A 13,222-nucleotide genomic window follows, 5' to 3' on the forward strand; every position below is an offset into this window, starting at 1 on the left:
CAGATAGGAGATAAATCTCCTCCCCTGGTCCTCTCCGGTTCCCCGGGGTGGTCAGAGTGCTCCCCCCGGCCCCCAACCCCTTCCTGGCTAGCCAAAATGGCGGGCGCAGCTGGTGGCGCATGCTGCATTCACCCTCCTCCTGATTTCTGTTGCATGTGACATCTCAGATGCAACAGAAATGTCATCCCCAGGTTCCCCCGCTATGTCCCCGTCTGTCCCAGTCTTCCCCTGGTCTCTCCCGGTCTCCCTTACCTCCTTGCAGCGGTGTTCCCCCGCGATCCCTCCTCCTCTTCAGACACACGTCAGTTACATGCGCAGAAAGCCGCTCTCAGTGCTGGCTCCCTGCTAAGCAGCTGTAACGGGGTGCCAGGGGTGCCTCGGGGATTGTAGTCGTGGTCCCTTTTTCTATCAGGCTTACCCCTGGCTCTGCCGTCACTTTTGGGACAGGAGATTGCTTGGTGGGGCAGAGTGTGGTGGTGCAGATAACGCCGTCAGATGTACAAACACTTTGCAGACGTAGGTCGGTTGAACCAGAAGGCATGTTTATTGTACACTTCTTCATAACAGAGGCAAAAATCAGATGACTTCACAACTTCTGCTAGGGGAAAACCTGTTCTGGACGTCTCCTCTAGTGGGGATGTGCCCGGCTACTCCACTTCACCTAGGCTCCCACTCCGGCTAACACAGACTGGACCCACAGCAATTCTGCTTCACCCTTGAGGACACTTCTCTTCTTTTCCTTCGCTTTCCTGTCCACCTAGCTTCCACACTCTGCCCCTTCTGTTTCTTCTCTCCCGTCCCGGACTCAACTGCCTCTAACTCAAGCTTTTCTCTCTAACACTCTTTTTCCTCCCTCCCCCTTCTGCTGCCGGCTCCACCTTACTCCTGCACTGTTGCTATGGGGACAGCCGTCCCACCCGGCCACTAGGGGAACCCACTAAAACAGTATAAAACATCTTTATTAAATCACATCAACATTAACAGTTTTCAGGGGGAAACTGCGCCTCCTTGTAAGGGGTCTGCCCACCCCTTACATTCCTCCCCTCTTTTCGCCTTAGCCTCCCGGCAAGGCCCGCACCTGTAACACACAAACTTAGCAGCAAAGTCACTTTTATAAAAACCTTAAAAATGTTCACATAAAGGCACACTCAAGGGGCGCACAAGTCCGGCGCCCGGAGTCCCTCCTGGGAGCTCCCGGTCTTTGTAGATAGTGTGCCCGGAGACCTTCAGCAGGCACTCCCAGTCTTTGCTGGCCTTCTGCCCGGAGGTTTTCACAACACTCCCGGTCTTGGTAGGTAGGAGTACAAACAATAAAGTCTCTGTTAACAACACAGAGGGAGCCCCTGGCTCAGTCCAGCATCAGGCTCCTTCCGGGCTCGGTAGCTTAAACATGGTTACAAACTGTGGAACTTTTCCGGCTCTTTTAACAATGCCGGTACTCAACACGAACATGTCCATTACCTCCGGTCATTACGGGTCACTCAGGATGGTAAGCGCGCTGCCATTCGGCCCGCTGAGCCCTCACATAATCGGAAAGGGACTGACCTGGCAAGCGGCGCAGCCTCCGGAATGGTTCGTAGTTGACTGGTGGTTCTGGCGCCTCTGCCTCCGGTTTTGCCTCTTCAACCCCCGACGGGGGTGATGGGGTAGCTGAACGTGATGGCCGGGGACTACCAACGACGACCACCGGGTGTGTTACCAAGCTCTGGTGGATCGCTAACACCGCCGGTGTCCCCTTTTCCGAGTCAGCACTCAGTCCTGTCATGACTTCTGGTGACACCGCCAGCGTGTTTCTCGGCCGGGAAATCTCAGCCAGCACCGGTCTCTGTTGGGTACGTCTCCGGTATTGGCACTCTTCCCATTCGATCTCTTGCTGCCACTGTGCGGCCTCTTGTGTAGTGGGCATCCGGGTCACTCCTACGGCAAATAGGCCCCGGCATCCCACTTCTCTCCGGAACTTCACCTTTTTTCCCGGGTACAGCGTATGAAGGCGTTGTGGTAAGCCCTCAGTGTCCAGGTTAACCCGGTTATAGAAAAAATGGTCTCCGGTCTCTTCATCCTCAATGAATCCATAGCCCTCCTTCTGGTTAAATTTGACCACGGTGCCAACGGTACACTGCCGTTCAAACTCGTCGCTAAGGGGACCGGCCATCATCTCGCGGGCCACGGTCTCGGCCAGTAACCTTTCCTGCACCGGATCGGGTTCAGGCGATGGGGACTTTCGCTGAGTCAGGGGCGTCGGCTTCACCGGCTCCCAAAAGAATCCCCACTCATCTTCTTCTAGCTCCCGGGCATGTTGCTCTTCTGGGGCCGGAACTGCTGTGTGGGTTGGAGGTCCCACCTCGACTGGCGGGAACACCTCCGGACACTGGCTTGGAGTTCCCAGGACTTTGCTTCCCGGCTGTAGCTGCGCCTTGTAGGTGGCCCGGACTTCAGTCGAGGTCTCACCGGTCGCGGCATCCCAGGTAGTGACCCATGTTACTCTTGTGGGCCGCTCCGGTCCTCCTGGCACAGCCGGTAGGTTAAGGGTAAGTCCTTCTGCGGCTGCAGTCTGCTTCAGGCGTCCTCTCCCCAGGCTGGTTGCTACCAGCGCGCCCACTGTAGCTCGCTGTTTTCTCTGGGTCTCCATCTTGCTCGGAGTCAGTCTCTGAGTTGGCGTTTCTTGCAATGGCGCCGGGGACAGTGGAGATGCTGGAGAAGGTGGAGGCGGGCCTTCTTTTCCCGCTCCTGGATACACTCCACCCCCAGTCTCGCACATTGATTCAACCCAGCCTAGGCGGCCCTTCTTTTTTCCTGTAACGCCGGCCTCTTCACATGTCTTCAACAACATCCTGGGGCCAGCACCTCCCCTCTTTAAGCGGCGCACTCCGCACTTCTTTTTCTTCACCGGCCAGCCCCAGGCTTTTCTTTTGGCGCCAATTCTTCGCACGCTCACTATGTTCGTGAAGACGGCGGCCATCTTACCGCCATCTTGTACCTGGTCCAACGCCTTAGGCACCACTTGTTCTTCCCACCATGGAATCGGGACCCTTCGCCAATAATCCGGATCCTGCCGACTACGCCACATGTAACGGGGTGCCAGGGGTGCCTCGGGGATTGTAGTCGTGGCCCCTTTTTCTATCAGGCTTACCCCTGGCTCCGCCGTCACTTTTGGGACAGGAGATTGCTTGGTGGGGCAGAGTGTGGTGGTGCAGATAACGCCGTCAGATGTACAAACACTTTGCAGACGTAGGTCGGTTGAACCAGAAGGCATGTTTATTGTACACTTCTTCATAACAGAGGCAAAAATCAGATGACTTCACAACTTCTGCTAGGGGAAAACCTGTTCTGGACGTCTCCTCTAGTGGGGATGTGCCCGGCTACTCCACTTCACCTAGGCTCCCACTACGGCTAACACAGACTGGACCCACAGCAATTCTGCTTCACCCTTGAGGACACTTCTTCTCTTCTTTTCCTTCGCGTTCCTGTCCACCTAGCTTCCACACTCTGCCCCTTCTGTTTCTTCTCTCCCGTCCCGGACTCAACTGCCTCTAACTCAAGCTTTTCTCTCTAACACTCTTTTTTCTCCCTCCCCCTTCTGCTGCCGGCTCCACCTTACTCTTGCACTGTTGCTATGGGGACAGCCGTCCCACCCGGCCACTAGGGGAACCCACTAAAACAGTATAAAACATCTTTATTAAATCACATCAACATTAACAGTTTTCAGGGGGAAACTGCGCCTCCTTGTAAGGGGTCTGCCCACCCCTTCCACAGCGACAGTAATGTCACTGCCGCTCACACAGCCCTGGTGTAGACCCGGGGAAGGTGAGTTCTATGTCATTGCAGCCACTCTCCTCACATGGAGAGTCTGCAGTTCTAGAAAATAGGGTGTACGTTCTCTGAGCATGCAACCCATATTCTGGAAGGTGAAGAATCATCATGGGACCTCCAAAATGGATTACGGCGGACCAGATTTTTTTTTTTCAATACATTGGTGAAAGAGGGAATGTGTTGGGGAGTGTTTTTTCAAATAAAATTATTTTTTGGCTTTATTTTTTCTTTATTATTGACAGTTTGTGATGTCGGGTATCTGATAGACGCCGTGACATCACTAACTGCTGGGCTTGATGCCAGGTGACATTACACAGCTGATATCAACCCCTTATATTACCCTGTTTGCCACCGCACCTGGGCAGCGGGATAAGCTGGGGAGAAGCACCAGGATTGGCGCATCCAATGGATGCGCCACTTCTGGGGTGGCTGTGGCCTGCTATTTTTAGGCTTGGAAGGGCCAAATAACCATGGCCCTTCCCACCCTGATGGTACCAGATCACAGCTGTCCACTTTACCTTGGCTGTTAACCCAATTTGGGGGGACCCCACATTTTTTTTTAATTATTTATAAATATAAAAAAGGGCCTGGAGTGACCTCCAAATTGGACTAACAGCCAAGGTGGTGCGTTATTCTGTACGGTGCGTGTGTCCGTGTGCGTGAAACGTATGTGTATCCATATAGCACGGATGCATGTCCATTTTCTGCACGGAACACGCACACACGCACCCAATGAAAAACTATGGGTCCATGAGCACACGTACGTGACACGGATGCATCTCCGTATGCTCCGTGTACGTTTTGTGCTTTTTTCTAGCGATGTCGGTCTTTTTTTTTTTCTGTGTATGTCAGTCAATCTCCCTCAGTCCGTCGGTCGGTCTCTCACTCAGTCTGTCGGTCAGTTTCACCCCTCTCTCATACTCACCGTTCCCCGATCACTGCCGCAGCGCTGCACGGCTGTTAAAAAACTCCGGCGGCTTTTACTATTTTGAAAAAGCCGTCCGCTCATTAATCAATCTAGTATTACCTGCTTTCCCCGCCCACTGGTGCCTATGATTGGTTGCAGTGAGACACGCCCCCAAGCTGAGTGACAGCTGTCTCACTGCAACCAATCACAGCAGCCGGTGGGCGTGTCTATACTGTGCAGTAAAATAAATATATAAATGATTAAAAAAAAGGCGTGCGGTCCCCCCAATTTTTATACCAGCCAAGATAAAGTCATATGGCAGAAGGCGGGTATTCTCAGGATGCGGAGCCCCATGTTATGTGGAGCCCCCCAGCCTAACAATATCAGTCAGCAGCCGCCCAGAATTGCCGCATCCATTAGATGCGACAGTTCTGGGACTCTACCCGGCTCTTCCCGATTTGCCCTGGTGCATTGGCAATCGGGGTAATAAGGAGTTAATGGCAGCAACCCTTAGCTTCCACTAAGTCCTAGATTAATCATTGTAGGCGTCTATGAGACACCCCCAATGATTAACCTGTATTTTAAAGTTAATAAACACACACAGTGAAAAAATCCTTTATTTGCAATAATAAACACTAACAAATATCCTCGTTATTAAGCCCCAAAACCCCATCCATGTCCGGCGTAATCCACGGAGGTCCCGCGTCGCTTCCAGCTCTGCTACATGAAGGTGACAGGAGCTGCAGTAGAACACCGCTGCTCCAGTCAGCTCCACGCAGCAACTGAGTTGAGCCGCGCAATCAGCTGTGCTGTCACTGAGGTTATTTGCGGCCACTGCTGGATCCTCCAACTGTGACAGCAAGTCGCCCGAGTGACAGCGATGAAGTCACAGGTGAGTTGTGGTCTCGGGTGGAGGATCCAGATGGCCGCACGTAGCCTGAGTGACGGCAGCGCTAATCGCGCTGCTCACTTCAGTCACTCAGGGGATTAGCGGTCACCATTGAGTCCTTCACGGGTGACCGCTAATCAGTACGCGACACAGACAGAGCCGCTGGATGACAATGAAGTCGGGTGAAGTTCACCCGAGTTAATTCTCATCGCGCGATGCTGTCTTTCTGCTGTCAGCGGGTATGTATCAACGTCATTGTGCATCACACACGGAACATTTCACACGGGCAACACACGGACATGTCACTTATGTATCTCATGCACACACGGACATTCCACACGCACACACGGCTAGCATACGCCATTCACACTGATGCCACACGTACCATAAAAACGGACATAAAAACGTAACACGGACCCGAAAAACGTAACGTAACACACGTGCTTGTTTTTCACGGACATGTGAAGGGGGCCTCAGATTGTGTAAAAACTGATGCAACGGATTCGGTAAAAAAACTGATCCGTTTTTGTTTTTTTTTATGCTGAGAGAGAGAGAGAGACCCTACCTTCACTGCACAAACACCGGCACTACCGCACGCATCATCACCGCACACACAGGCACTACCGAACACACCATCAGCGCACACGCAGGCACTACTGCACGCACCATCACCGCACAAACACCGGCACTACCGCCCCCACCATCACCACACACGCAGGCACTACCGCACGCATCGTCACCGCACACGCAGGCACTAGCGCACGCACCATCACCGCACATGCAGGCGCTACAGCCCCCATCATCACCGCACATGCAGGCATTACCTCAGTGATGTCCCCGCTCACGTCAAGTTGCTGCGTGGATCTGACACAGAGCGCTCGTGTTCTACTGCCACTCCTATCAGCTTCATGTAGCAGAGATGAAATCGTCGTGGGACCTCTGTGGATTACGTCGGACCTGGAGGAGTATTTGGGGATTTTAATAAAATGGTGAAAGAGGGTGTTTTTTGTCTTTTATTCCAAATAAAGTATTTTTTTGGGTGTATGTGTTTCTTTACTTTCACTTACAGGTTAATCATTCGGGGTGTCTCATAGACGACTGCCATGATTAACCCCTTATTACCTCGATTGCCATCACACCAGGGCAATTTGGGATGAGCCAGATAAAGTCCCGGGACTGTCGCATCTAATGGATGCGGCAATTCCGGGCGGCTACTGCCTGATATTGTTAGGCTGGGGGGCTCCCCATAACGTGGAGCTCCCCATCCTGAAAGTACCAGCCTTCAGCCGTGTGGAGTTATCTTGGCTGGTATCAAAATTGGGGGAAACCGCACGCCGTTTTTTTAAATTATTTATTTATTTATTTTACTGCAAGATATAGACCCGCCCACCGGCGACTGTGATTGGTTGCAGTGAACAGCTGTCACTCAGCGTGGGGGCTTGCTTGACTGCAACCAATCATAGGCGCTGGTGGGCGGGGAAAGCAGTGAATACGAGATTGAATAATGGGTGGCCGGCATTTTAAAATCAGGAGAAGCTGCCAGAGCTTTGTGACAGCTGTGCAGCGCCGGTGATCGGTGAGTGGGTGAGAGCGAGGGAATGAGTCAGTGAGTGAGTCAGTGAGTGAGAGAGTTTGAGAGAGAGTGAGTGAGTGGGTGATTGATTGATTTTCTGACAAGCAATTAATTTATATCACTTCTGGGCATGCTCAGAAGCAAAAACTGGATACGGTACATGCTTCCGTCGTTTGAAGCATGCCACGGTATCCGGCGCGCATAGTCTTTCATTATGCACCATGCTGCACAGTGCCGCACCCGGCGCTCTGCAGTTTTTTGCCGCTGGCAAAAAACGTTTCTCTCTGCGTCCTGTGCGGCTGCCGGAGTGACGTTTTTTGCCGCATCCGGCAAAAACCAAATCAAACGCAAGTACATGCGGCACAATCCGGCTCTAATAAAAGTCTATGAGGAAAAAACGCACCTGGCGGCAAAAAAAACCCCAGATGCGCTTTTCCCGCAAAGCGCTGGATTGTGCCGCACAGCAAAAACCTGATGTGTGAACATACCCTTAGACGTCTATTCATTCATCCATCCATCCATCCTAGCTTTTTAGGCTGTGTGCCCACAATCAGGATTTCCAACGTTTTGGATGCAGTTTTTTTCGCTTCGTCCATAACGCTGCATTGTGCAGTACAAGCACAGTGGAAGGATTTTTAGAAATCTCCTGCCCACGTCACTTCTTTTCTCTGCAGCATAAACTGACCTGTGGCGTGGCTTCCTGAGCAGCAGCATGTCAATTTATGCTGCGGAGACTAAAGTGTTCTTCGGAGGGAGAATAAAGTCTGCAGTAGCCCGAACTCGTTTTGTATGCACAGGCAGCTGTGTTCTCCCGTGGACAACACCTACATCTCTGCAAGAAGGCTGGTACTGCATCCTAGACACAGTGTCGCCGGATCGTGGGCTGCGGCAATTCCGGGCGGCTGTGAAGTACCTGTAGATTCAAAATTCTCACTATACCCCTGAATAAAGTGCTTGAAGGGTCTAGTTTCCAAAATGGGGTCACTTGTGGGGTTTTCTGCTGTATAAGTACCCTACGGGCTCTGCAAATGCGATATGGTGCCCGCAATTTATTTCAACTTTTACAAAATTCAAATCATGCTCCTTCCGTTCCGAGCCCTACTGTTTGTCCAAACAGAGTTTTTTGCCACATATGGGGTATCACTGCGCTCATAATAAATTGGATAACAAACTGTGTGGTCCACTTTCTGGTATTTTCTCTTGAAAAAGTGAGAAATTTGGTGCTAAAGCAACATTTTTTTAAAAAAAATAAAATTTTCAATTTGACTACCTAAGGTTATCAAATTCTATGAAGTACCTGTGGCTTCAAAATGCATACTATACCTCTAGATAAAATCCTTGAGGGGTCTAGTTTCCAGAATGGGGTCACTTGTGAGGGCGCTCCACTGTTTAGGCACCTCAGGGGGTCTCCTAATGCAACATGGCGTTCACTAATGATTCCTGCCAATTTTGCAGTCAAATGGTGCTCTTTTCCTTCCTAGCCCTGCCATGCACCCAAACAGTTGATTTCCACCACATATGAGGTATTGGCAAACGCAGGAGAAATTGCACAATAAATTTTATGGTGCATTTTTTCTGTTTCCCTTGTGAAAAAAAAGCTATGTGGTTGAAGTAACAATTTTGTGGTAAAAAATTTTTTTTTTATTTTCACGGCTAAACGTTATAAAATTCTGTGAAACACCTGGGGGTTCAGAGTACTCACCAAACATCTAGATAAATTCCTTGAGGGGCCTAGTTTCCAAAATGAGGCTACTTGTGAGGATTTTTGCTGTTTACGTACCTTAGTGGCCCTACAAATGCAACATGGTACCTGCAATCTTTTTCCACCAAATTTGCTTTCCAAAATTCAAATATTGCTCCTTCCGTTCCAAGCCCTCCCATTTGTCCAAACAAAGGTTTCTGACCACATATGAGGTATTACCGCGCTCATAAGAAAGTGGGTAACAAACTTTGGGGTCAAATTTTTGGAATTACCTCTTGAAAAAATGAGAATAATGATGCTAAGACAACATTTTTGAGAAAAAAAATGAAAATTTTCAATATGACAATGTAACGTTATCAAAATCTGGGAAGTACCTGTGGGTCCAAAATGCTCACTATACCCCTAAATAGAAGCCTTGAGGGGTCTAGTTTCCAAAATGGGGTTTGTGAAGGGTTTCTGCTGTTTAGGTACCTTAGGGGACCTGTAAATGCAACATGGTGCCCACAATCTATTTGAGACAAATTTGCTTTCCAAAATTCAAATATTGCTCCTTCTGTTCCGGAACTTGCCATTTGTCCAAACAGAGGTTTTTTACCACATGTGGGGTATCGGCGCATTCATAAGAAACTGTGTAACAAATTTTGGGTCCATTTTGTTGTTATTTCTTCTAAAAGTGAATAAATTTCGGGTAGAGCAACATTTTTAGGTAAAATTTTATTTTTTGCTTTTTTTTTATTCCACATTGCTTTAGTTCCTGTGAAGCACCTGAAGGGTTAATAAACTTTTTGTATGTGGTTATGAGTACTTTGAGCGGTGCAGTATTTAGAATGGTGTCACTTTTGGGTATTTTCTGTCACCTCAGCCTCTCAAAGACCCTTCAAATGTGATGTGGTCCCTAAAAAAATGGTTTGTAAATTTTGTTGAAAAATAGGAAATTGCTGATGAACTTTGAACCCTTCTAACTTCCTAACCCAAAAAAAATTTGTTTCACAAATTGCACTGATGTAAAGTAGACATGTGGGAAATGTTATTTATTAACTATTTTGTGTGACATAACTCTCGGATATATGGGCATAAAAATTTAAAGTTTGAAAATTGCGAAATTTTCATCAAATTTCCAAGTTTTTCAGTAAATAAAAGCAAAAAATATCGTCCTAAATTTACCACTATCATGAAGTACAATATGTCATGAAAAAACGGTCTCAGAATCACGGGGATCCACTGAAGCACTTCAGAGTTATAACCTCATAAAGTGACACTGGTCAGAATTGCAAAAAATGGCCTAGGCATTAAGCTCAAAACTGGCTTCGTCCTTAAAGGGTTAAACAACATTAAAGGTAACAGTTTAAAGAAAACAGGTAAGAACAGCCCAAAAGGTTGTGCCTTGCATCAGCTAGCAGTGTCTAATGATCACTGACAAGATCAGATAGTCTTGGGACATCTTATTGACAATGAGAATGGTAACATCCAGCGTCGGTCTGGCGTGCCGGGGTAGCAGGGAAACCCCCCGGTAGGCCCTGACCTTGTCTTCAAATTAAGCTGTCCCTGGCAGCCTGCAGGGGTCCTCGCCGGGTGTATTAACATCACCTGCGGCCACGGCTCCATAGACCGTCGGGCCGCCACCGCAGGTGATAATACTGCATGCAGGCAGCTGTAAGATTATGACAGCGCCAGCAGCTACAGGGGGGCAAAGGGGGGCGGTCTTACCTGGAGGGGAGCACCCGGAAATTATGAGCTGGAGCGTGGCAGGGGCAGAGAAGAAAGCTCCTTCCTAGAGGAAGAAGATGCACGAGAAGAAGGACCTGCGGTGATATCATGCCCATGTGACCGTGTGGGAGGAGCCGGGCAGGAGATACCGACCTGTGAGCACGGTAATGAGGAATTATGGGGGGGTGTTGCAGGGTGAGTGCCTTTTGGGGGGGCTGGATATGCAGAGCATAAGGGTGCTGGGTGTGTGTGAAATATGCAGGACATAGCGTGCTGGGTGTGTGTGAGATATGCAGGGCAGGAGGGTGCTGGGTGTGTGTGAGATATGCAGAGCATAAGGGTGCTGGGTGTGTGTGAGATATGCAGAGCATGAGGGTGCTTGGTGTGTGTGAGCTATGCAGGACATGGGGGTGCTGGGTGTGTGTGAGATAGGCAGGGCATAAGGTTGCAAGGTGTGTGTGATTTGGGGGTCCTGGGTGTGTGTGATTTAAGGGTGCAGGGTGTCTGCACCAGTTCCTGTTGCGTGACACGCGTGAAGTCCACACAGTAACTATATATCAGTAGGGATTAGGGAAAGAGGGATAGCAGCAGTCAGAGCATGGGTTGGGATTGGGAAAGCTGGGTGCTGAGCTGAGAGAAAGAGGCTCTTTTCCTCATCACCCAGCCTTTCTATGTTCTGATATTCATCTTGTCCTCAGCTCCCCAGCTCCCAGATTTCCCATTCTCTGATATCATGGGAAAGCTTGGTGCTGAGCTGAGAGAAAGAGGCTCTTTTCCTCATCACCCAGAACATAGAAAAGCTGGGCGCTGAGGAAAAGAACCGAGTGTCCAGAGTAATTATCCTGTACCCCATGTGGCTTATCGAGAACAAGAAAATGAGGAGGGCACCACTAAACAACTGGGATCACCACTGGCACTAAATACATATGCAGAACAAAAAGAGGAAACTGTACCCCCAGTGTCAGTATCATTATCCTGTACCCCCAGTGTCATTATCCTGTACCCCCAGTATCATTGTCATTATCCTGTACCTCCAGTGTCAGTAAATTACAGATTCACGGCACTCCTGGGGGTTATGATAGGTGCTCAGAATAGGTCCAACCCTGTCTTCATATAGAAAAATAATTTGGCACTCAATTGTATTGAAAGCAAAAAATCCCTTTAATTGGGTAATTCAAGTAGCAGTGTTTAATTTCGACATTTCGGTCAATCAATGACCTTCCTCATATACTGTAAACACTGAACAAATTGACAAAGATACATAACAATAATCAAAATATATCATAACCAATACATAGGTTGTAACATCTTGTACATCAAAAAAACAAAAATTATTATTTGGAATGAAAAAAATAAAAAAATAAAAAACAAACAGACTATGCTTGATGTTTGCTTTTTGTTTTTTTTATTTTTTTTTCATTCCAAATCTATTTTTTTAATTTTGACATTTCGGTCAATCAATGACCTTCCTCATATAAACACTGAAAAACTTGACAAAGATACATAACAATAATCAAAATATATCATAACCAATACATAGGTTGTAACATCTTGTACATCAAAAAAACAAAAATTATTATTTGGAATGAAAAAAAATAAAAAAACAAAAAACAGACTATGCTTGATGTTTGTTTTTTGTTTTTTTTTATTTTTTTCATTCCAAATATATTTTTTTGCTCTACAGGGCACACCTTAGGCCTCTTTCACACAGCAGTGAAAAACAGACATATTTTTCATTAACGTGTTGAAGGTGCGTATGGCCCTCTGTGTGCAGTGATTTTGGCACACGTGTGTTATCCGTGTGCTATTTGTGGTAGCACACGGTGAACAGGAACTTTATACTTCCCTGTCCACTCCACTGCTGTCCCTGGTGCTGATTTCTCCTGGGCTGCTGCTTCCGGATCTGCAGTGCAGTGAATATTCATGAGCATAATTAGCGAGCCTGGAAGCAAGTGACAGCAGCGCCGAAGACAGCAGTACTGGAGACAGGTAAGTATAGAAAATAATTTTATTTCACAGACATGTGTTTTCTCTGGTACATGTCACACGGATCACACCACTGTGTGGTCAATGTGACATCACTGCTACCGGAGAAAAACGGATTTGTCTCAGTGCGGAACACACATATGTGCGCCACACGGACACAAGGTCCATGAGAAATAACTGATGTGTGTATATACCCATTGATTTTAATGGGCCGTGTGTATGTCCATGATTCTGGTATGTATAAAAACAGCAACATACATACTGAAATCACTGAAATGTGAAGGGGGCCTTAGGCTGTAGCCACACTTGTGTGTGACTCGCACGAGGATCGCATTACCTGGACTGGCTGGCGTTTCTTCTGACAGGAGCGTGTCAGCTACATAGAAATACATGAAGCGGACACAATTCTGTCATGAGAGCCAGTCCAGACAATGCAATGTGATCATTGTGCGAGTCACATGCGTGTTACTTCAGCCTTATTATAAGAGGCACCCCAAGATTCTGTCCTGAAAACTAGGTCCTGTCATGATCAAGGCCGGATTTTCCCTGCTGCTGGTTACACCCAGCTCTGGCCTGGTCATGTCAGGGGTTAACTTCCCTTGCTCGTTCTGGATCCCAGGACGCTATATATTGCCTCGCTACCTATGG

This window comes from Anomaloglossus baeobatrachus, chromosome 1 (genome assembly GCF_048569485.1).
Source record: "Anomaloglossus baeobatrachus isolate aAnoBae1 chromosome 1, aAnoBae1.hap1, whole genome shotgun sequence".
NCBI lineage: Eukaryota > Metazoa > Chordata > Amphibia > Anura > Aromobatidae > Anomaloglossus > Anomaloglossus baeobatrachus.